General features: G+C 43.3%; 1 protein-coding gene, 1 long non-coding RNA gene and 2 other non-coding genes across 4 annotated transcripts in view; all 4 read left to right on the top strand.

Moving 5' to 3' along the window:
- Window positions 1-23,119, top strand: part of LOC143127196 (C-type mannose receptor 2-like) — a 110,768-nt gene that overhangs the window by 4,219 nt on the left and 83,430 nt on the right. The window lies entirely within an intron of this gene.
- LOC143127197 (uncharacterized) lies at window positions 12,685-17,348 on the top strand. The gene is made up of 3 exons (XR_012987543.1): window positions 12,685-12,984; window positions 16,325-16,672; window positions 16,810-17,348. It is a non-coding gene; the product is annotated as an uncharacterized LOC143127197 (long non-coding RNA).
- trnae-uuc (transfer RNA glutamic acid (anticodon UUC)) lies at window positions 17,565-17,651 on the top strand. Its single transcript has one exon. It is a non-coding gene; the product is annotated as a tRNA-Glu (tRNA).
- trnae-uuc (transfer RNA glutamic acid (anticodon UUC)) lies at window positions 19,750-19,836 on the top strand. Its single transcript has one exon. It is a non-coding gene; the product is annotated as a tRNA-Glu (tRNA).

Here is a 23,119-nt window from a genome sequence, read left to right as displayed (position 1 = left end):
TAGCTCCTAATTGTGGAACTAGCTCCTAATGGTGGTACTAGCTCCTATGGTGGTCCTCTCTGTGATGGTACTGTCTCTATGGTAGTAGACTTTAGGAGGGCTAGGACAAAGTTGAACACTATCTCCATCATGGGGGAAGAGGTGGAGGTAGTGGAAAACTACAAATATCTGGGTGTACATCTGGATAACTGAGGCTGTTTATAGGAAGGGACAGAGCAGACTATACTTCTTGAGGAAGCTTAGGTCTTTTAATGTGTGCAGCAGAATGTTGAACATGTTTTACCAGTCTGCTGTTTCTAGTACCATTTTCTTTGCAGCCATCTGCTGGGGTACCAGTATCAGGGCAAATGACACCAAAAAACTCAACAAGTTGATTAAAAGAGCTGGCTCTGTAATTGGAAGTACACTTGAACCCCTAGAGTTAGTTGTTTAGAGAAGGATGTTGCAAAAGCTCCTTAACATTATGGACAACACCTCACATCCACTGAATGAACTACTAGTCAAACAACAGAGTGTTTTCAGCTGGAGGTTGCTCCAACTGCGCTGTAGCAAGGAGCGTTATAGAAAATCATTCCTGCCCACTGCCATAACTATTTACAACAACTCCCCTTTGTGCCGTGAGAGAAAATCTTATGCCGAGAGTCAATTTAGTTTACAACCTCTTTAACAGAGACTATATCCAATTGTATTTCTTTTTTAACTTGTATGTATGTTTATGTGTGATATATGTTTATTATTTATTGCTGCTGTAACACCATAATTTCCCTTTGGGGATGAATAAAGTAATCTATCTCAGGGGCGGAGCCAGACATTGTAAACATTCGGGGCTTAGCCCATTTAATTTTTTTTTAAAAATAACCCCTTAAATAATGACTTCTAGTGAATTTTGTGTAAACTAATGGACACATTGAGACTTAAAAAATGTGAAACTAACAGTCAACAGATTCAAGGTATCTGACTGGCACTACACTGTGTAAAATTATAGTTTTGGGTCTTTCAAGAGGCAATATTTGTTCATATCTGTTTAGCATGTACTTAGTTAATTCAGCGTTTCTTATGGTTTGTATATTATAGTATTTGTTTATTTTCATTAGGCTATTGTTTGATATGACATTATTGTTTATTATTGCTATTCTCCTTCTTCCTCTTCCCTGATCTCATCTGTGTGACAAATATATAGAATATCTTATACTATAATATACATAATATTATGATATAATTACAGTATGGCCAGTCATCATGATACAAGGGTATTTTAGAAGGAATGCATTATCATCTTGACATAGGCGTTTCTAAATTATATTAATTTGTAATTTAGCAAGATTATTCATAGGTTTCATCAGGTCCCTTTACACAGGTGCATAAAATCAAGCACCTATTATGAATGCAGACTGCAAGGTGCTTGATTAACACACTTATGGAAAGGGCCCTTTCCTCTCAATATATCATTGTAATGTTTTTTTTTTAGTTAATAATTAGTTAGGCAGCCAAAACAACATAACATGACTTTTATATTTATGTGGACTCTTGGATTATAAGATCTGTGGTGGTGGATAGGATATCAACAAGGTTTTAAGGTAGGCTAACAGTTAACATTCTTTTGTGCAACATATGACACTGAAAAGTTGACATGGGCAGATAACTGTTGGGCAGATAAATGGGTTTTTCTGACATTTCAAAACAGTGTAGCCTAATTTATTACAAGACGAGGATCACTTTGTTTTGGGAGCTGGAATTTCTTATTCTGCAGTAGGCTTAGCTAGCCTATGAGAGTACTGAATTTGCCTTTTCCGCCGACAAACGAGGACATTTAACGTTAACGTTAAGCATTTAGGGAGCTAGCTGCTAGCCAAGTAGCCTAACGTTAGCCTGCCTAACTGACTGAAAGCTCTTAACGTGAAATCACCAACCTGAAACAACACCATCCGTCAGTTCACTGGGCGATGCTGTTGCTTGAACGGAGCTGGGTGGTCTTTTGAAAAACTTTCTAATATCCATAACGTTTCAACAACATGTACACAAAGTCCATCAAACCATCAACTACTTCACTGTCAGCAAATGACTTTGCAACATTTTTCACTGAAAAAGTTGCTAAAATAAGTGCTCAGTTTGATGCTCCTATAAGGAGGGCTTTGCCTTGTGTTAGTATGACCCCATCATTTGACTCTTTTTCTCCTCTTGATGAGGAAGCAGTCTCTCAATTGCTTCAGCGATGTCGTCCAACAACATGCCCATTAGATCCTTTCCCTGTCCACTCTTCTACAGTCTATCTCACCCGCTGTTCTACCAGCAGTCACACATGTATTTAATGCTTCACTCAGTTCTGGAATAGTTCCTTATTCTTTTAAACAGGCTAGGGTTACACCTCTGCTAAAGAAAAGTACACTTAATCCAACTGAGGTGAAGAACTACAGACCTGTCTCCCTTCTTCCTTTCTTGTCAAAGGTTTTGGAGAAAGTGGTCTTCAAGCAAGTTTGTGACTTTCTTCATCAGAATAATCTACTAGACCCTATGCAGTCTGGTTTCAAGAGTGGTCATTCTACTGAAACTGCTCTTCTGTCTGTGACTGAAGCATTGAGAGAAGCTAAGTCCTCTGCTCAGTCATCAGTATTAATTCTACTAGATTTATCTGCAGCCTTTGATACTGTTAACCATGACATTCTCCTATCTATACTATCTGAACTGGGAATTTCTGGAAAAGCTCTTGACTGGTTTGAATCTTACCTTAAAGGGCGTTCTTTCAATGTGTCTTGGCAGGGACAAGTATCTAAGTCTCATGCCCTCACCACAGGTGTGCCTCAGGGATCAGTATTAGGACCCTTGCTTTTCTCTATTTACACCACTTCCTTAGGTGATACCATTCGCTCCCATGGATTTGACTATCACTGTTATGCAGACGACACTCAACTTTACCTGTCTTTCCCACCCGATGACTCTAGTGTTTCCCACCGGATTTCTGCATGCCTTAAGGATATTTCAGCCTGGATGAAAGATCGCCACCTTCAGCTTAATCTCTCAAAAACAGAGTTTTTGGTGTTTCCAGCTAAAACAGCTATTCCCCAACAGATTAACATCCAGCTTGACTCAACTTCACTGACCCCAACTAGATCGGCACGAAACTTGGGCGTTGTAATTGATGACCGACTTAACTTCTCTGAGCATATAGCTTCTATTGCAAAATCATGCCGGTTTATGCTTTACAACATTAGGAAGATCAGACCTTATCTGACACAAGATTCCACACAACTTCTTGTTCAGACCATGGTCATCTCTAAGCTGGACTATTGTAATTCACTATTAGCTGGCTTACCCGCTTGTGTAACAAGATCATTACAGCTGATTCAAAATGCTGGAGCACGCCTGGTCTTCAATCAGCCAAAGAGGACACATGTAACTCCTCTCCTAGTTACTCTCCATTGGCTCCCTATAGTAGCCAGAATTAAATTTAAATCTCTCACTTTGGCCTATAGGACACTAACTAGATCTGCTCCTAGTTATTTTAATTCAATAATCAAGCCTTACATCCCCAACCGCCCACTGCGGTCTTCTGGTGAGCGTATGTTGTGTCGACCAGTCATAAAAACTGGGTCTAATTCCAGACTCTTTTCTTCAGTGGTTCCATGTTGGTGGAATGAACTGCCCAGTGGTCTCCGTTCCTGTGGTAGTTTTGGGTCGTTTAAGAGGGGTCTAAAGACATTCCTATTCAACATATACTTAGTTGTTTAAGCGCTTATGTGTTATGGTTTATATAATGTTGTTTTATTTTAATTGGGCTGTTAATTAATTTGACATTATTGTTTATTATTGATATTCTCCTTAATGTAGTCTTAGCATGTTATTGTTTTTATATTATTGATTGAATTGACATTATTGTTTTATTATTGCCTTTCCCCTTTTTTATATTGCTTTTTCATTAGGCTATTGATTGAATTGATATTATTGTGTACTACAACTATTCTCCTTACTATATTTGACCTAGATTTTAATCTGTTCCCTGTTCATTTTTAAATATTATTATGTTGTTTTGTATTTATATGTCGCTTTGGACAAAGGCGTCTGCTAAATCCATAACCATAACCATAACCATAACAAAGTGTTTTATCACAGACTGTAAAAGTGACAGACTTCTGACAGAGGCTTTTTAGAACACCGAAGCCATGACGTAGCGTTGTCAAGGCAGCATTTTCACTGGATCTAAACAAATCAATCTAACCATAGCGGATAGCCCAGAGAGCTGGCATAGATCGTGTAGCAAATCATATTATTTTTCAATATTGGGCTTTGAAAATAAGGGATATATTTCCTCAGTAATAGAGCATTTGGTGACATTTATAGAGAAACCGAGGGGAAGTTATTTTGGAAATAAGAGTTGCCAGGAATTTAAAAGACTAAAAAAAGATTCGGGGCTTTTGAAAAAAGATTCGGGGCTTAAGCCCCGTAAGCCACCCCCTAGCTCCGCCACTGATCTATCTATCTATCTATTGAAAGTGTTGTGAATCAGCCTCATTTCTGTAAATGTACATACTGCGTACTTCTTATGGTCATCTGTGATTTTTGTACCCATGTGTATCCTGTGTGTGTCTCTGGTCTGTATGCAAGCATCCTTTGTTTATCCTTGAATATAATGAAAGCTTGTCTAGAGGCCTTTTGCCTATCACCAGGTGTGAAATGTTAATGTTTGTAGAACAGCATGCCTCTGAGGAACTTCCCAGGAAAGGGGGTAGTTTTAATTAAAAGACAATAGAAGCTGACCAGACCTGATGAAGGCCTAATCAATCCTCATCCTCCCTTTCTATTGCATATTCAAACTGGGTTGGACCTAGAGGTCACTCCTTCTCTTTGTGTGTAACTTTAAATATGGTAGACTGTTTCTGTATAGTCAGAGAAGTCAGAGAATACTGAGAATCTGGTGAAATCCATGATGGGGTGAAACAAACATGTACTTTTCTCCCTTGAGGGCCACTGACCCCTCATTGAAAAGAATAAAAGCCTGGATCCTGATCTTGCATCGTCCTGATTGAGTCTTAAGAGAAATATGGTAGTAAAAATATACTATCACTATCTATCTATAATGGTGGTACTAGCTAATGGTGGTCCTCTCTGTGATGGCACTGTCTCTGTAATGGTGGTACTAGCTCCTAATGGTGGTCCTCTCTGTGATGGCGCTGTCTTTGTAGTGGTGCTACTAGCTGCTAAAGGTGGTCCTCTCTGTGATGGTGGTAATTGCTGTTAATGGTGGTACAAGCTCCTAATGGTGGTCCTCTGGTGGTACTAGCTACTAATGGTTGTAGGGTTGCCACATTTGATTTGTGAAAATCCGGGATATATATAAAATTATTAATTATGACGTTAGAAACATTAAGAAATGCTGCTAATTGTATGCTGTTGAACTTAGGCTATATGGTGCATTGTCACTTTAAGGTCGCTCAGTCTAAGCTTTCTCATAAAACCCTTTCACCAGCTCTTGTAAGAAATAAGGCTAATCCATAAACTCTAGCCTTGTTTGTTTGTGCCACATTGATAACACAATATTGTAGCGTCGGTGGATGTACATGTCTAACGTTGAATGAGTGTCTCCCAGAATGCAGTGCGAGTGAATGCTATAAGGTGTAATGTCGATTATAATAGTTGTAGTTGCGTTTACCATGTTAGTCTCTTTAGTTGTACCTCATGTGTTTATCCTCGTGTTGAAACCCTTATTGTGTGTTGCATGTGCGGCTAAGACTACCCCTGTGTTGCCCTATGTAGTTATCCCAGTATGTCTGATTGTATTTGAGTCTTCCTGTTCCAATAAATGGCCGTCCTGGCCAAAGGTGAATCTTGTCTGAGGGTGAGATCGCTACATTGGTGTCAGAAGTGGGATGGGCCCCTCCCGCGAAGATCTACGCCAGATCAAGATGGAGAAGAAGGCCGAAGCCCAGACCAGCAAGAGGGCAGCGAACCTCAGCAGATGTTCCAATGGTCCTTTTAAGGACTAGCTAGCTCGCTGAGCACTGCGGAGGATGGAGGACCTTCCGGCCCGGCGCGGGACCTGTGCAGGCGACCAGCGGGACCAGCCCTGCACAGCCGACGAGAGCTGCCAGCGCTGGAGGAAGCGGCCCCGGCTGATGTCGCGGAAGTGTCCGCGGCTGGCAAGAAGATCCCGGCTCGACGCCGATGTCGATGCTGCCGTCATCCGAGGATCTCATCCATAGAGAGCGCAAACTCTCTGACGACCTTGGAACACAACCACAGCGGCCGGGTTTACATCGCCAGCTACTGAAGAACTTCCAGATCGTCAGCTGCCGGTCGAGAGTGTGATGGAGTCATAGCTGCCAGTTCGGGAGTTTGCGGTGCTCCAGCTAGTGACCAAGAGGGTAACGTCGACCTGTAGAGCCTTGGGAGCTATCGTTTTGTGGACTGTTGAGATTTGAAGTGCGCACGTTCCGGTTGACGCAAGTCTGCGCAATGTTTTTCACGTTTTGTGTGTGAGTTCCTGTGTGTCCCGAGCCTGCTGGGAGGGTCGGGGTCTCCATTTCCCGCCACAGTGGAGCATCGTTGTGCTCGAGAGACAGACGACAAAAGTTCTACAAGAGGGCAGCGCGAGGAGGGACCTCGACGTGGACTGCTGACCGCCTGGAGATCGGCACACTGTGGACAGGTGGCAACGGCCACGAGCTGTCACAGTAGCCAGAAGGGGCTACCGAACGTCCAGGGGTTCCAGCGTATCCGGGGGTTCAGCTTGCAGTGGGACTGTTTGCTGCTGTTTGAGGTAGCGCAGCTGCACGGCAGGAGACCGAGGGCCCAAGCGACACCACGACCCACGTCTGGCCGGTTCTGGTGCTTATTCGGGGGAGAACTGACGTGACAGAGGCAGCCGAGAGCCCTTCCAGGGGTTATCGTTGGAGAATGCCGGGCCTTTCTACGGGAGCTGCTCCAAAGACTGATCGCCTGGGGTCGTAGTGGCCAAGAGTGGGCCACCGACAGCCTGGGGATCCTACGTCTACAGAGAAGCTCCGGCCGCCTTGGACTCTCCATTTGCAGCCAGAGGCTTTCCAGTCACTTGGACTAAGCACTGGGACTGACACCGACGCAGCCGCGAGCGGTGAGCTGAGCTGTCATTGGTGGGGACGACAATGGCTCGGGAGGGGGTTATGTAGCGTCGGTGGATGTACATGTCTAACGTTGAATGAGTGTCTCCCAGAATGCAGTGCGAGTGAATGCTAGAATGTGTATAATAGTTGTAGTTGCGTTTACCATGTTGTGTAGTTGTTAGCGTGTTAGTCTCTTTAGTTTAGTAGTACCTCATGTGTTTATCCTCGTGTAGATGTGTGTGGTAAACCCTTATTGTGTGTTGCATGTGCGGCTGGGACTACCCCTGTGTTGCCCTATGTAGTTATCCTAGTATGTCTGATTGTGTTTGAGTCTTCCTGTTCCAATAAATGGCCGTCCTGGCCAAAGGTGAATCTTGTCTGAGGGTGAGATCGCTACAATATTAACAATACTATGTATAATATTAAGTTGTTACAAGCAGTTATAAGTTTCATATATTAAAAGGGTGTATCAACAATGACACCTGGAACCTGCTAGTCTACCTCTCTCTCTGGTGCGCACTCAAGATGCGTTTCCCAATTAATTAGAGTAACATTCAAGTTAGATGCTGCTGCATGATCCTCCTTGCATGTAACACGAAGTTGGTGCATTTTGACATCGTTGTGGAAATTGCAGTAAGTCGCAAGAGTCAATTTCTCACGTTGAGCACACAAATGCGTGTAGATAGGAAAAACACTGAAAACAAAAATGGCGCTGTCCAGCAACAAAACAGGCATGGGGCTACACGTCATCACACATTCATAACATTTAAAGGGACGGCGATCCCTGAACAGTTATACTTACATGAAGTAACTACAGACAGAACAAAGTGCTGTGTTTAATATGAACGGTGTGTAGAACCACACTTAATAACAAAGGTGAATTATGCCGGTCACATTCACTACACACGTCCCCCCAGAATTCACCATGTCAGAAGTAAAATCAACAGTCAACGGGGAGGTGGGCGTATTAACCGTCCACAACGGCTGTGCTGTACCGGAGGTCGATGAGACCCAACTGCGGCAGGTGTCCCGTCATGACACGGGTGTGGGGCATGGCGTGTGGGAGGCTTGGGAGAGAGGGGAGTAGGGGGTGGTGGCAGAGCTGGAGGCGTCTTGGGGGCTGGGCCAGGTCAACGGGCCTGGCCACATCCAAGTGAGCCGGTTTGAGGCGGTCAATGGAGAGTCGCTCCGGTTTGCCGCCCATGTCCACCACAAAATGTTTGTCTCCTGCCTCCAAAACACGGAATGGGCCCTCGTAGGGCGGGCGTAGCGGTCCCCTGTGGGCATCGTGGCGAATGAAAACATAATCAGCCGTCTGAAGCCCAGTGGGAATGTGCGACTGAGGGAGGCCGTGGCGGGAAGTAGGGACAGGTGCGAAAAGCCTTGCATTGTCGCCGCCCTGTTTGGGGACGATGTGGAGGGGTGATGCCCACGGGCTGTCGGACCGACGGACTATACCCAGGCGTTCCATGTTTGCAAATTCAGCCTTTGCAACGGCAAGCTTGGTCGGGTCGAGGCGCCGAGCGCGAGCGCAGACGGGTGGACCAGTAGTGGCGAGATGGTGCTCCACACCATGCTTCACGGCGGATGCAGAGAAAGTGGGCTGAGTGAGCGCTGGGAACTCAGCAAGTAGACGGTGGAAGTCATCTGAGGCTGAGAGCATGCTAGACAGTCGTATGGAGTCAGTCCCGCTGAGCGTGCACGTATAAGAAGAAAATGTGACGGTGTCAATCAAACGGCGATTCTTAACATCTACCAACAGTCCATGTGCACACAGAAAATCGGCTCCGAGGAGGGGAACGGCAACCTTTGCTGTAACAAAGTCCCAGCCAAACCGCTGTCCTCCGAAACACAATTCAACGTACCTCGTTCCATACGTGCGGATGGGGCTACCATTGGCAGCTTCCATAGGGGGGCCGTGGCTGTCAGTCACCATGTCCAAACGGGATGCAGGCAGGACGCTCCTCTGTGCTCCCGTGTCGCACAGGAAACGTCGTCCGGAGATGCTGTCACGGATGAAAAGCAGCCTTCCTACGCGGCCGACGCTCATGGCCACTACTGAGCGCCGGCCCTGGCATTTCCCGACCCGCCGAAACTGCACGGCGAACGACATCTGTTAGCCTTGGGTCCAAACTTGGCATGAGAAAAACACAAGCCTGAAGACTGTTGGGGGCCAGAAGACTGCTGCCGACGAGAAGTGGTTGCAGCCATGAGTGTGGAGTCTTCCAGCGTCTCAGGAGCGATGTGTGCGGGAAAAAGCGCGGCCACACAATGTCCCTGACTTGCCAGGAAGAATTTGTCAGCCTCTTCAGCCAGCCTCCGACAGTCAGTGATTGTAGTGTTGGCTAGTGCAGCCCTGACTTGGGAAGGCAGCTGACGCAGAAAAAGTTGGATAAAAAGAAAATCGGGTCTGTGCTCACCCAAGAGATCCAGCATACGGTCCATGAGCTCAGATGGTTTGCTGTCACCCAGTCCTTGAAGGGAGAAAAGCCTGCTGGGTCTCTCAGCGTCTGACAGTTCAAAAGTTTTCAACAGGTGGGCTTTGAGTGCTATATACTTCTCAGTTGCCGGAGGGTTTTTAAGAAGACTCACCACTCTGGATGCTGTTGAATTTCCGAGAGCCGACACAACGTAGTAGTACTTTGTTGTATCCGCGGTGATCTCACGCAACGCGAACTGCGCTTCAGTCTGGGCAAACCATGCCGACGCCGACGATTCCCAGAATTCGGGGAGTTTGAGGGTAACAGCGTTCGCGGTCATGGTCGTGTCGTGTCTCTGGATACGTCCAGCAGACTAACGTCGGGGTCACCAGTGTGGAAATTGCTGTAAATCGCAAGAGACAATTTCTCACGTTGAGCACACAAATGCGTGTATCGTTTATTAGATAGGAAAAACACGGATGACATTCATTGTCCAAGATGTTGATCAGTTTGTTTAGGGTCCTTTTGTCAGATATTGAAGTGATGCACTCCAGTTCAGCTCCCACTACAGAGCCAGCCTTCCTTACCAGCCTGTCAAGTCGCCCAGCATCCTTCTTCTTTGTGCTTCCTCTCCAGCATACCACTGCATAGAAGAGGGCGCTGGCCACAACAGACTGATAGAACATCCTGAGGAGCTTGCTGCACACATTGAAGGACTGCAGCCTCCTCGGGAAGTACAGCCTTTGTCCTTTCTTGTAGAGTGCATCAGTGTTGGCTGAAGAATTTTGGTACCCCCTCTGTCCCTTGGTGCCCTTGTGTAGTGATGTAGTACTCGAGACCGGTCTCGAGACCAATTTCTGCTTTCTCGGTCTCGTCTCGGACTCGTTCCTTCAAAGACTCGGTCTTGACTCGGTCTCGGACCACAGTGGGTGGAGAAGGACTCGTAATTTCAGACCGAGTCCTCGAGACCAACGCATTTTTTATGTTCATATAAAAAATACACACAACACATAACAACAATAATAATAAAATGCAATGTTGACCGGAATTATTTAAAAATGACATCCCATGGTGCAATGCAAAGATACTGCCGTCAGAGCCGTTTATTTATCTCTATGGCTCTGCTGCCGGTGAGTGTCTGTAGGTCAGCATAGTCCATATTAAGACGTTAAGACTGCTCCTCTAAACAATTCCCAATCTAGCTTAGTCTGTAGGCCTAACTGTTGATTATTAACTGGGGTGATATTAAATTATGAATATGAAAACTGACATTTTTTTATGGTCTTGGTCTCGACTCGGTCTCGACTCCTAAAGGACTCGGTCTCGACTCGGACTTGCTTCCTCAAAGACTCGGTCTTGACTCGGACTCGACTGTATTTGGAAACCAACAGACTCGGTCTCGACTCGGTCTCGACCCTTCAAAGACTCGGTCTTGACTCGGACTCGGCATAGGCGGTCTCGTCCCCATCACTACCCTTGTGTGTGATGCGCGTGGTGAATACAATGTTGGAACATTTCATATAGTTTCTTACCTATATTTGCCCTGATGCACTGGTTGTCGCAGACACACACACTCGTTTTGGATTCCTTTCCCTGCTGCTGTCCCTTTCTATGTTAGCCTACAGAGAAACTAGGACAGGCGCGTGTAACTAACTAACAGGTTGCGTAGCAGTTGCAAGGTAATAATGTAAACTCTATTTTTGCTGCCAATCAACAAAAAGCATGCCTTTTATGTCTGCGTACGTACTGTAGGCTATACAGGATTTGATGTATGATAAACACAACCAAGAACAAAACCGTTTGAAACTAGCAGAAATTATAATCAGAAGGTAATTTTCACCAAAAACCGGGACAATTTGTGTGCCGGGAAATATTATTAATTATCCGGGACAGTCACTCAAAAAGGGGAACAAACCCGGGAAATCCAGTGCATGTGGCAACCCTAAATGGTGGTCCTCTCTGTGATGGTACTGTCTCTGTAATGGTGGTACTAGATCCTAATGGTGGTCCTCTCTGTGATGGTACTGTCTCTGTAATGGTGGTACTAGCTCCTAATGGTGGTCCTCTCTGTGATGGTACTGTCTCTGTAATGGTGGTACTAGCTCCTAATGGTGGCCCTTTCTGTGATGGTACTGTCTCTGTAATGGTGGTACTAGCTCCTAATGGTGGTCCTCTATTATAATGTTGTCTCTGTAATGGTGGTACTAGCTCCTAATGGTGGTGCCCTCTATTATGGTGTTGTCTCTGTAATGGTGGTACTACATGTAGCTCCTAATGGTGGTCCTCTCTGTACTGTCTCTGTCATACATTTATATAAATTGATTCATTTGGCGAACACATTTGTCCAAAGTGACTTACAGCAATGGAATAACATTTAGGTTATTAACATTTAAGCATTTTTAGGTTTAAAGGAGAATTCCGGTGTGATATTGACCTAAAGTTCACACTCGGTATCATGTTTCAACACACTTTAGGTCAATATCACACCGGAATTCTCCTTTAAGCTACAGAGCTACACTACATCAATGGAATAAAATGTAAGCTATTAACATTTTAAGATTCAATCTTTCAAACTACAGGGCTACAGTGTTAGAATATAATTTAACTACAGTGCAGAGGAGACTATAGATAGAAGTTATCACTGTATCAGTCAATACTAGTGCTAGAGGATAGGAGTGCCTACATATTAAGTACAAGTAGAAGCAAGGGCGTCGTAGTGGGGGGACAAGTGGGAATAAATTACCCGGGCCCCAAGTGGGGGGAGGGCCCCTAAGGAGTTGAATTTTATTTTCCTTAATAGTAAATAATTTCCTTAATTTAAAGATCTTAATAAATGTTATTAACTAATATAGATGCAAATATTTCGGGTAAATGCATCAGTTGATTGATGTATTAAATTGTGTCCAAGCCAACATTGTTTGAGGGCAGGCACCCTCTCCCTTGCACGAAATGGTTCAGTCCGCCTTCCCCTGCTTGGCGCATTTTTGAAGTAACGTTCATTCTGCCGAAGCGGCAATGCTAAGTCTAAGAAAGCTAAATCCGGTTCCCAGAAAAGAAAAGAGAGGCAAGAAAGGGAGAAAAAAAAAATGAGCGAAAACAAGTGTTAACAGCCTTCTTTCCCAAGAAAGCTGAGCCCAATGTGAAAGCAATAGTCTACAAATGAAATGAACTCCTGAAGGTTACAAAACACTTCAATACCACCGCGAATCCGCGATTATCAGTGATAAAACAGGATTAACACAAAATTAGAAATAACATGATGCCTGATTTATAGCCTACCACAACATTTCAATAGCCTACTAATTCGAAAATTATTATGAGCTAATAGCTTAACTTAGTAGGCTCAATGTTATATAGGTTCATGAGGAAAGGCTGTCAAATTAGTAGCAAAGCTAACTTGTGAAACGCATCACACTCAGTTTCAGAAACTGTCACAGAGGGTGATGCAGCAGCAGCAGACCTCTCACCATCTGATGTGGACTTGAGACAAGGTGAGCCTAGGCCTATAGTTTAAAATGAAATCACACGAAAGGCTATACTGCAATGTATATTTAGCAACACTGTCATGCTCTGTCTTTCACTGTAGTCTAGTCTAATTAGAATAGACCATTTTTTTGCCACAACCATCAGAAAAATAAAATGTTCTTATGTTTTTATGAAGCAAATGAAAAATAAAATTTGAGGAAATTTTACACAGAATATTTAAATATTAAGCATGTTCAGTCACATCCATAAGGCTACATTGGAATTGCCTGCTAATATGCTATGCCGGTGGTTGGTTGGTTTGGGGGGGGGCCCATGGCCACCACTTGTGCATAGGGCCCAGAATTTGGTAGAGTTGGATGTCTCGAGACCGGTCTTGGTCTCGAGACCGGTCTCGAGACCACTTTTACGTGGTCTCGGTCTTGTCACAGTCTCGACCGTCTTTGGTCTTGGTCTTGTCTTGGTCTCGGATCCCTCGGTCTTGTCTTGGTCTCATTGTCTTGGTCTTGCGGTCTCGGGTCGACATAGTGGTCGGGAGATTTGCAACAAATATGTCCATGATACAAAACATAACATTCGATAATGCAACATTAAATTATTTCGCCTTTCACGCCCTTCAAATGCAACCTTTCAAATGCAACCAATCAATGACATACATGTATTTTGTTGTGATTAAGAAACTGGCGCTCATCCAATCTAAAGACGCAAGTGTAGCCAGCGCGAAACGTTAGGTTTATGTCGTAGCTGTCAGTCTCAGTCAGACCTAGTTATAATAATGTCAGCGAATTCCGCCATCATTAAATTTGCATTCACGGAACATAAAGAAATTTGCAGTCCAGGGGCAAGAAAGAAGCATTCTGCAAAATGCAAGTTTTGCAAAGTCTCTCTCTATCATCATTGTCATGCAATTGCTATAGCCTACATAGTTTATCTCACCCAGTCTACGAAAACATTTACAGTGAGTGAGCTCACAGTCACACACATTCATGACATGCTCTGTCTCTGCATTGTTCTGTCTGTAGTTGAAATAATACCTTCTTAAATTTAATTTAAACTGGGACTGAACCTCTTACCCCAGCAGGGTTCTCAAGTCTCACGCAATGGGCGTGAGACACACGCAATTCAACAAGTTCACACGCTCACACACCACACCTTGCATTTCTCACGCAGAAATATTACTAGGGATGTCAAGGCATCTGCATAATTATTAGAGGAGGCGCAGGGATACGAGAGGATTTCTCGCAGGGTTCAGAACTAGCGCACCACTCACCAGCAAAATCAAAAAAATAAATAGCCACCGACATCCAATCAAAAAATAGTAGGCTATTCGTTGTATCCGGGTAAAATTCCAAAATAGCACATCCCCTCCCTACAACCACGTTATGCTTGTGTGGGGTTACACGTTTAAGATTTCAAAACTGCACCAACATTCTTTTTATTCAGAAATTCAACTGTCTGTCATTTGGTAAACCAGCCTACTTATGGTACTTTACAGGGTGTGTACATCAAGCCTTTTCACGAACATTTGGCTTAGCCTACTTTATGGCAAAATTATTTCTTATCTATAAACTAAACTAAACTGTCGGTCATTAAGAAAACCTAATGATTGTGTCGTTATAGCTTTGTGTAAGCCAGACATCAGCAACGTTCATTTTACACGACCAATCACTCTCGTGGCTGCCTGCACTTTCCCTGTCGTCACGGCTGCAACTTTCGCACTCGTTTGTGCTTTTTAGCGCCGTGTTCATCAGGTCCCGGGACACCCATCTGATCCTCCATGGACCATGTCAACAATGAATGAAAATTAGCTTATTATTAACGAGTGTTATCAATTTGAGCGAGAATGCTACACATAGGCCTACATTTATTTCTAAACATACAGGACTGCTGCAGACAATGACCTGCCAACCACCATAATGTATAATGAACTTGCTGTCCTCGGTTTCGGCATGCACATGCTTAGTCTAATGATTCAGTGACAATATAGGCTACTCAAGTGAATAAAGCAATTAGCCTAATAAATAAAATATTTGTCTCACTCAGTACATATAGGCCTACATCTCGTAAATTGGTGAGCCATAGAATATCCCAGCGTCACGATTATTATATTTCAAGATTCCAATCTATCCCACCTAAATATGAAAAGTTATTTCTACTGACATGCTTCCTGGTGACATAAAAAAACAAATGGTTTCCCTTGATAAGGCTGACATAAGAGACATAGGCTATGCATTATACTTTCCCAGACAAAAACAAGATATAGGATGTATAGATTACAATGACAAATTCAAGGTCTCAAAGGGTTAATGCTTCTTTCCAATTTTTTTTATAATTAGTGAGTGAGTGCACCCCCCCCCCCCCCCCCCCCCCCCCAATCTCACTCCAAGCTGAGCTCAAAACTTGAGAACCCTGCCCCAGTATGCTGCTCTTATTCAATTGATGCAAGTTATGGTAACACCAGAGACTTTCTAATGTGGAGACACAGCACTCAAAAAATGCTCCATAGAAATCCATGGGGCTAATTTGCAACGCCAATATGGCCGTTGTCTACACATATCCCAACCCTTCCTCGGCAAAATGTCGACATGTGTATACATTGAGCGAATCATGTGGTGTGAGTTGACTACTTTGAGCCAATTATGTGCTGTGTTGTGCAGACATTGTGCCAATCATGTGTTGTGAACTCGACACTGGAGCACGGTTGGTGTGGTGAAGCCTTGCGCACGCGCATTTCTGCTGAATAGGATGCCCGATGAGTACCCAAAAAGCGTTGCAATATGGCCGCCGAGTGGAGGGACATGCCTAAAAGGACTTTGGTAACACTAGCTCGCTAGCTGTTTTTTTTTTTTTTTTGGTCTCGGTCTTGGTCTCGGTCTCGTCTCAACTTTGTCTTGGTCTTGACTCAGTCTGTCTTGGCCTTGGTCTCGTCTTGGTCTCGGTCTTGATACCCTCTGGTCTTGGTAGTGTCTTGGTCTCGGTTTAGGCGGTCTTGACTACAAGTCTAGAATTTGGTGCTACGCCCCTGAGTAGAAGTATGGAGGAGAAGTGGTAGAAGAAGGGATAGAGAAGATAAGAGAGAGAAGTGGAGTGGGAGGAGGGAAGAGGGGGAAGAGTGTGGTGTGTGAGTGTGAGGATGTCAGAAGCTTTTAACATAGGATTTTATGAGAGCACTTAAGTAAGTTATTGTGTGCAGACCCAGCATTCTATCACTTGTCACCACTCAGCACATTTAGATACTGCAGATAAAATGAGAATCTCAGAAGGACTCCAGCACTGAGCAGTAATCAGTATTCTCTCACTGTATCTCTCACTGTATCTCTCACTGTATCTCTCATCTTTTCCCTCCAGACAAGCTGGTTCTGGTCCGTGAGAATAAGACCTGGAGAGAGGCGCTGCAGTACTGCCGAGAGCACCATGTGGACCTGGTGTCTGTGACGTCCGAGCGGGTCCAGCGCTGGGTGAGTGAGCGGGCTAAAGGAGCCTCCACTGCTCACGTGTGGGTGGGCCTGCTCCACTCCTACGGCGTGGGCTGGTACTGGGTCTGTGGACAGACCGTCTGCTACAGCAACTGGACCCAAGGGCACGACCAAGTGGGGTCCTTCCAACAAAGAGTGGGGGCAGTGGAGTCTGGAGGGGGGCAGTGGGTCAGCAACCTGACTAAGACCGACCAACTCAACTTCATCTGCACCACTGAGGGTGAGTCTTTGCTCATTATGGACATGAGTGTGTGTGTGTGTGTGTGGCGGGGGGTCTTCTGATACAAATGAATACACACTGGCTACTACACACTTCAGTCTAATTGTGTGTGTGTGTGTGTGTGCGTCCTCTTACAGAGTGGTGTGACTGAATCCTCCTCAGTCCAGAGCAGCCTTGGAGAAACTCCTCAGGGTCCTCCCGCTCCCATTCATCTTCACTACTCATTTCATCATAAGCAACTTTACAACTATTTACAATTTCATATGTTACTACCATTGGGTCATTCCACGTCAATTCAACCAGGGCGCACGCACTTAGGTCTTACAAAATTCTGAAAAAAAATTACCAGGTGTACATATGTTACCCAGGCTCAAATTTTGCATGCTGGTACATAAATAGGAATAGTATATAGCACAATCGTCACGTTTGGTCTGGATGATCCTGCTTGGTCATAGCTGTTCCTGAAAGTTGATAAAAATGTTATTGGAGTTTTTGGCTGGGGTCTGTTTAGGCCTTCAGAAGACATATTTGTACTCAACATAGGCTCTTGATTTATGTTCCTTATTGAGATACGGTAAGCAGAAACACTCTCATAAAAAGCAATGAACAGAAAATAAATTCCTTCAGGGTCTGAACAGCAGACCTCACAAGTTTGTAAAAAATAATTTTGGCTCTCATTTTCAGAGCACTCAGCAGGGCTTTACAGTCTGCCCTGCATATACTGTATCTGATCTGATTATATTCAATTATCCACACTGTTATTATACGTAGGCTACATGCTTACCTCGTACTATCAGCTGATTTCAGACACTTTCATTCACCACAGCTCATGTCCTCCATGAAGATAATTACTAAATGTATCAGCTGAATTTTTATACTGGGTTAGATCTGTTCCCATATGGTCTAGCGTAACCATATGGTCTAGTTAGGATTCCTGGTTTTCACCCAGGAGGCCCGGGTTCGACTCCCGGTATGGGAAGCAATATTTGGGGGCAGCCGTGGCCTACTGGTTAGCGCTTCGGACTTGTAACCAGAGGGTTGCCGGTTTGAACCCCGACCAGTAGGAACGGCTGAAGTGCCCTTTAGCAAGGCACCTACCTAACCCCTCACTGCTCCCCGAGCTCCGCTGTGGCAGGCAGCTCACTGCGCCGTGATTAGTGTGTGCTTCACCTCACTGTGTGTTCACTGTGTGCTGAGTGTGTTTCACTAATTCACGGATTGGGATAACTGCAGAGACCAAAATTCCCTCACGGGATCAAAAGAGTATATATACTTATACTATACTTATACTTACTTATCTAGTAGTTTCATACGTTTATGATGTCTTTTTAACTAATTAAATCAATTTTAATGGACAACTCCCATAATTTTGTTGTTTAAAACTACACTGTGTGCAAAATTATTAGGCAAGTTGTATTTCTGAAGATTAATTGTATAGTTGAACAAATACAATGATGTCAGTCAATTTTGCATGCTGGTACATAAATAGGAATAGTATATAGCACAATCGTCACGTTTGGTCTGGATGATCCTGCTTGGTCATAGCTGTTCCTGAAAGTTGATAAAAATGTTATTGGAGTTTTTGGCTGGGGTCTGTTTAGGCCTTCAGAAGACATATTTGTACTCAACATAGGCTCTTGATTTATGTTCCTTATTGAGATACGGTAAGCAGAAACACTCTCATAAAAAGCAATGAACAGAAAATAAATTCCTTCAGGGTCTGAACAGCAGACCTCACAAGTTTGTAAAAAATAATTTTGGCTCTCATTTTCAGAGCACTCAAACATCTTGTGGGAATATACAAAGATTTTTAAAATATTTTTCTCTTTATTCTTCATGATCCCTTCTTTTTAAAAACACCAATTTGACTTATCTTATGCAAATCTTTCTTTTTTTTTTTCCACCCTGAACATGGGCAAAATGCACCATTGAGATCAATATGTTTTAGAGTTACCACAGTGCCACCTATGGTTGTATAGAGTAACCTGTGGAATGACCCCATTATATTTGCTTTTCCAGTGTACTAAGTAAAGAAATTGATATAGTTCAATACTGCAATTTTAATGTGTTGTGTTTGTTAGCAATGATGTCATGTTTAGACAGCACAAAAGTACAGTCAACTTTGTCAAGTGTAGAGTTCTGTGCTGAATGTTTGCTGTTCCTGACCTGATGTACCTAGCTATTTCTGATGAGTATGATTAACCTTTCTAATCCACTATGTTAAATGTACAAATGGGCTAGTGTGCTGACTCCTAATAAAAATGACTTTGATCAGTTTGATGATTGTCTATATTCTTGTACATCATTTGAGAAACAGCCCTGCTGAAAAAAACAGCCTGACCAGCTTAAGGTGGCTTGCTGGTTGACCAGCTTGTTTGATGACCACCCTATGATGGTTGACCAGCTAGACCAGCAAAACTCTTGAGAAAACATACCTTCAGCTGGTTTACCCAGCTTACGATGGTAATTCAGCTGGTTTTGCATGTCGTACCACCTCAAGCTGGTCATTTTAGCTGGTGTCGCTGGTCTATGTTGCCGGTTTAACTGACCATGCCAGCTTATGTTGGTCATTCTAGCAAACCAGCATGACCATCTTACGCCAACAATGTCAAGATTGGCAGGCTGGTCACTAGCATGACCATCTTACACCAGCTGTTTTATCCCACATGACAGACTGGTCACACCAGCATGTCCGCTGAAGGGTGCGAGGGACATTCTCTGTGAACATTCCATTACAGAACGTTCAGAAAGTTCCTTCATGGTCAAATCTTTGGTTACAGGAATGTCTACAATATGGAAAAGGTTTATATGAGTAAAAACTTTATTAGGCCAGGTGGGCACAGTGAATGCTTTGATTTGGTAGATATTTACTGTTTACAGTGGTTTTACAGTCTGCCCTGCATATACTGTATCTGATCTGATTATATTCAATTATCCACACTGTTATTATACGTAGGCTACATGCTTACCTCGTACTATCAGCTGATTTCAGACACTTTCATTCACCACAGCTCATGTCCTCCATGAAGATAATTACTAAATGTATCAGCTGAATTTTTATACTGGGTTAGATCTGTTCCCATATGGTCTAGCGTAACCATATGGTCTAGTTAGGATTCCTGGTTTTCACCCAGGAGGCCCGGGTTCGACTCCCGGTATGGGAAGCAATATTTGGGGGCAGCCGTGGCCTACTGGTTAGCGCTTCGGACTTGTAACCAGAGGGTTGCCGGTTTGAACCCCGACCAGTAGGAACGGCTGAAGTGCCCTTTAGCAAGGCACCTACCTAACCCCTCACTGCTCCCCGAGCTCCGCTGTGGCAGGCAGCTCACTGCGCCGTGATTAGTGTGTGCTTCACCTCACTGTGTGTTCACTGTGTGCTGAGTGTGTTTCACTAATTCACGGATTGGGATAACTGCAGAGACCAAAATTCCCTCACGGGATCAAAAGAGTATATATACTTATACTATACTTATACTTACTTATCTAGTAGTTTCATACGTTTATGATGTCTTTTTAACTAATTAAATCAATTTTAATGGACAACTCCCATAATTTTGTTGTTTAAAACTACACTGTGTGCAAAATTATTAGGCAAGTTGTATTTCTGAAGATTAATTGTATAGTTGAACAAATACAATGATGTCAGTCAATCAAAAATGTTATTAAACCTCAAACCTGAATATTTAACAAAGGGAAAGTGAGTTTTGGCTCTCTCAGGAGAAAATCTATGTGTGCAGAATTATTAGGCAACTATTGGTGTGCAGAATTATTATGCAACTAAATAAGAAACTAAAATTTTCCCACCCCACTTGTTTATTTTCATTTCTAAGAGTAAGAATAAACAAAATAAACAACTCAAAATGTACAAATAAACACTTCTGACATTTCATGAAATATTCAGCGACCAATATAGCCACCCTTCTTTTCAACAACTGTCATGAGCCTTCCATCCATGGAGTCTGTTAATTTTTTGATCTGTTGATGATGAACATTTTGTCCAGCAGCAACCACAGCCTCCCAAATGCTGTTCAAAGGGGTGTACTGTCTTCCCTCACTGTAAATCTCACATTTAAGAAGGGTCCACAAGTTCTCAATGGGTTTAGGTCAGGTGAAGAAGGGGGCCATGTCATTATTCTGACATCTTTAAAGTCTTTGCTGGCTAGCCACTCAATGGAGTACTTGGATGCATGTGATGGAGCATTGTCCTGCATAAAAAACATGGCCTTCTTGAAGGATGTAGTTTTTTCTGTACCACTGCTTGAAGAAAGTATCTTCTGAAAACTGGCAGTAGTTTTGGGAGTTGATTTTAAGTCCATTTTCAACCCTAAAAGGTCCAACTAGCTCATCCTTAATAATAGCAGCCCATACCAGTACCCCACCTCCACCTTGCTGGCGTCTGACTAAGTGGAGCTCTGTGCCCATTAGTGATCCAGCCACGGGCCCATCCGTCTGGTCCGTCAAGAATCACTCTTATCTCATCTGTCTATAAAACCGTTGAAAAATCTGTCTTCAGATATTTCTTGGGCCAGTCTTGACGTTAAACGTATGAGTCTTAAGTGGTGGTCGTGTTTCAGCCTTCTTTACCTGGGCCATGTCTCTGAGCAGGTAGGTTGCATTTCTGGAATAAGGCCGCACTGGAGGTCAATGGGTTCCTGGTAACTTCATATTTAATTATTCTCACGTCTCTAGCAGTTATTCTGCGCCTTTTTTTCTCCACACGTTTCTTGCAACCCTTTTGACTATTTGCAACAAAACGTTTGATTATTCGGTGATCACGCCTCAATATCTTTGCTTCTTCAAGAGTGCTGCATCCCTGTGAAAGGCATTTTACATTTTTTTGCTTTTCAGAGTCTGTTAAATCTCTTTTTTGGCCCATTTTGTCTGAGGTAAAGAAGCTGCCTAATAATTATGCACACCTTGATTGTAGGGTGTTGATCACTTTAGGCCACACCCTCCCTCATTACACAAATACACATCAACTGATGATGCATAAATCCAATTAGCAGTCAGGTTTATATAGGTTGGAGTTGGAAATATGCATAAAAATGATGATAAGGTAAAAATACTCACTTGCCTAATAATTGTGCACACGGTGTAGAGTAAACTGTTTCAACCATAATAACAACTAGATGTAACGCATAGCGGTACAAAATATGACCGCCGCTCAGTCCTGTACATCCGTTCCACGAAAATAAATCACACTTCAATTTGTCTCCATATTTTACTCCATCCCCCACTCTTGAAACTTTTGTGTATGCTTGTTTGGCATGCCTGAGTGTGTGTGTGCGGCTGCACAGAGAGTAGCCTACTGGTGCTGAAAAGGTGAATAGATTGTAGAATAGCCAAAGAAGATGTAGCATTGTTATAAAACCTTCTCTAAACATCTCTAAACAATCACAAGTAGGGCAGTTCATCACAGTTCATCCATTGCAACTGGATTGATGAAAGGTCACTTACACCTGTAGGCTACATTGTATTTGGGAAAAGCAAAAGGTATCAGCATAATGTTATTTATTTATTTATTTATAAACAAAAACATCTCTGTCAGTTCCATGCCGTTTTCAACAGCTATCAAAAACAAAGGTCATTTTTGGATGGATGGACTTTTTGTGAATGTTTCTTCTTCTACATAAGAATTTAGTCATCTTTAGTTCATGTAATACTTTATTGTCAATGCACAAATTAAGTAACAGTAGTCTGAAACGTTATTGTTAATGCCCAAATTAAGTAACAGTAGTCTGAAACGAAATGCTGTTTTACATCTAGTGGAAATAACTGACATGTCCAAATGGGCCTTGATGAAATGCGTCGCTAGACTGTTCATACACATTTTAACGGGCCAAAGTTGAAGAGCTGTTGTCCGTTATTGTTCGTGCAAATATAGGCTGATTCATGTTCCCTTGCATTGTGTAACTTAGGTCCATGGCTAGTCTGGCTTTCACCAGACCAACCTCAATCTTTTAAGAAATCAAAAAATAAATAGCGGGCAGATCAGGCTGGGTTCACCAAGCCTAGTCCATAGGCACCCGATATTGTTCACGCTCTGGCTATTCTAAATGCAAAAATGCATCAGGGAGTTATGACAAAACTGTAACTAACAAACTAGATCCTAATAGAAAGCTGTTAGCTTCCCTAAGCTACAGGTAGGCTTATAAGGTAGGCCTATTTACAACATAAATTGTCAATAGGCTATGCTGGCGACACAAATAAAATCTCCTTTGGAAACCAATGGCTTACGCCTTACAGTATCAAGCGGACTTAAACTGCCATATCGTGGCGAAAAGTTGTAATAAAATTCACGCAGCTCCATGAGTCAAGGAAAGCGCGAATGAAGTAGCCACTTCTAAATGGGACCCACTACACAGTAGCTTAAGGTGTGTTGCTAAAGCAGCCATAATGAAATGAAGGTGTCATTGTTTGGATACTTCACACACACGTGCTTTTTAA

This window comes from Alosa pseudoharengus, unplaced genomic scaffold (genome assembly GCF_046254945.1).
Source record: "Alosa pseudoharengus isolate Yale_2024_CS ecotype anadromous, Long Island Sound unplaced genomic scaffold, YU_APseudo_1.1 YU_APseudo_1.1_scf_17, whole genome shotgun sequence".
NCBI classification, from domain to species: domain Eukaryota; kingdom Metazoa; phylum Chordata; class Actinopteri; order Clupeiformes; family Clupeidae; genus Alosa; species Alosa pseudoharengus.
This window is presented reverse-complemented; position numbering and strand designations above follow the sequence as displayed.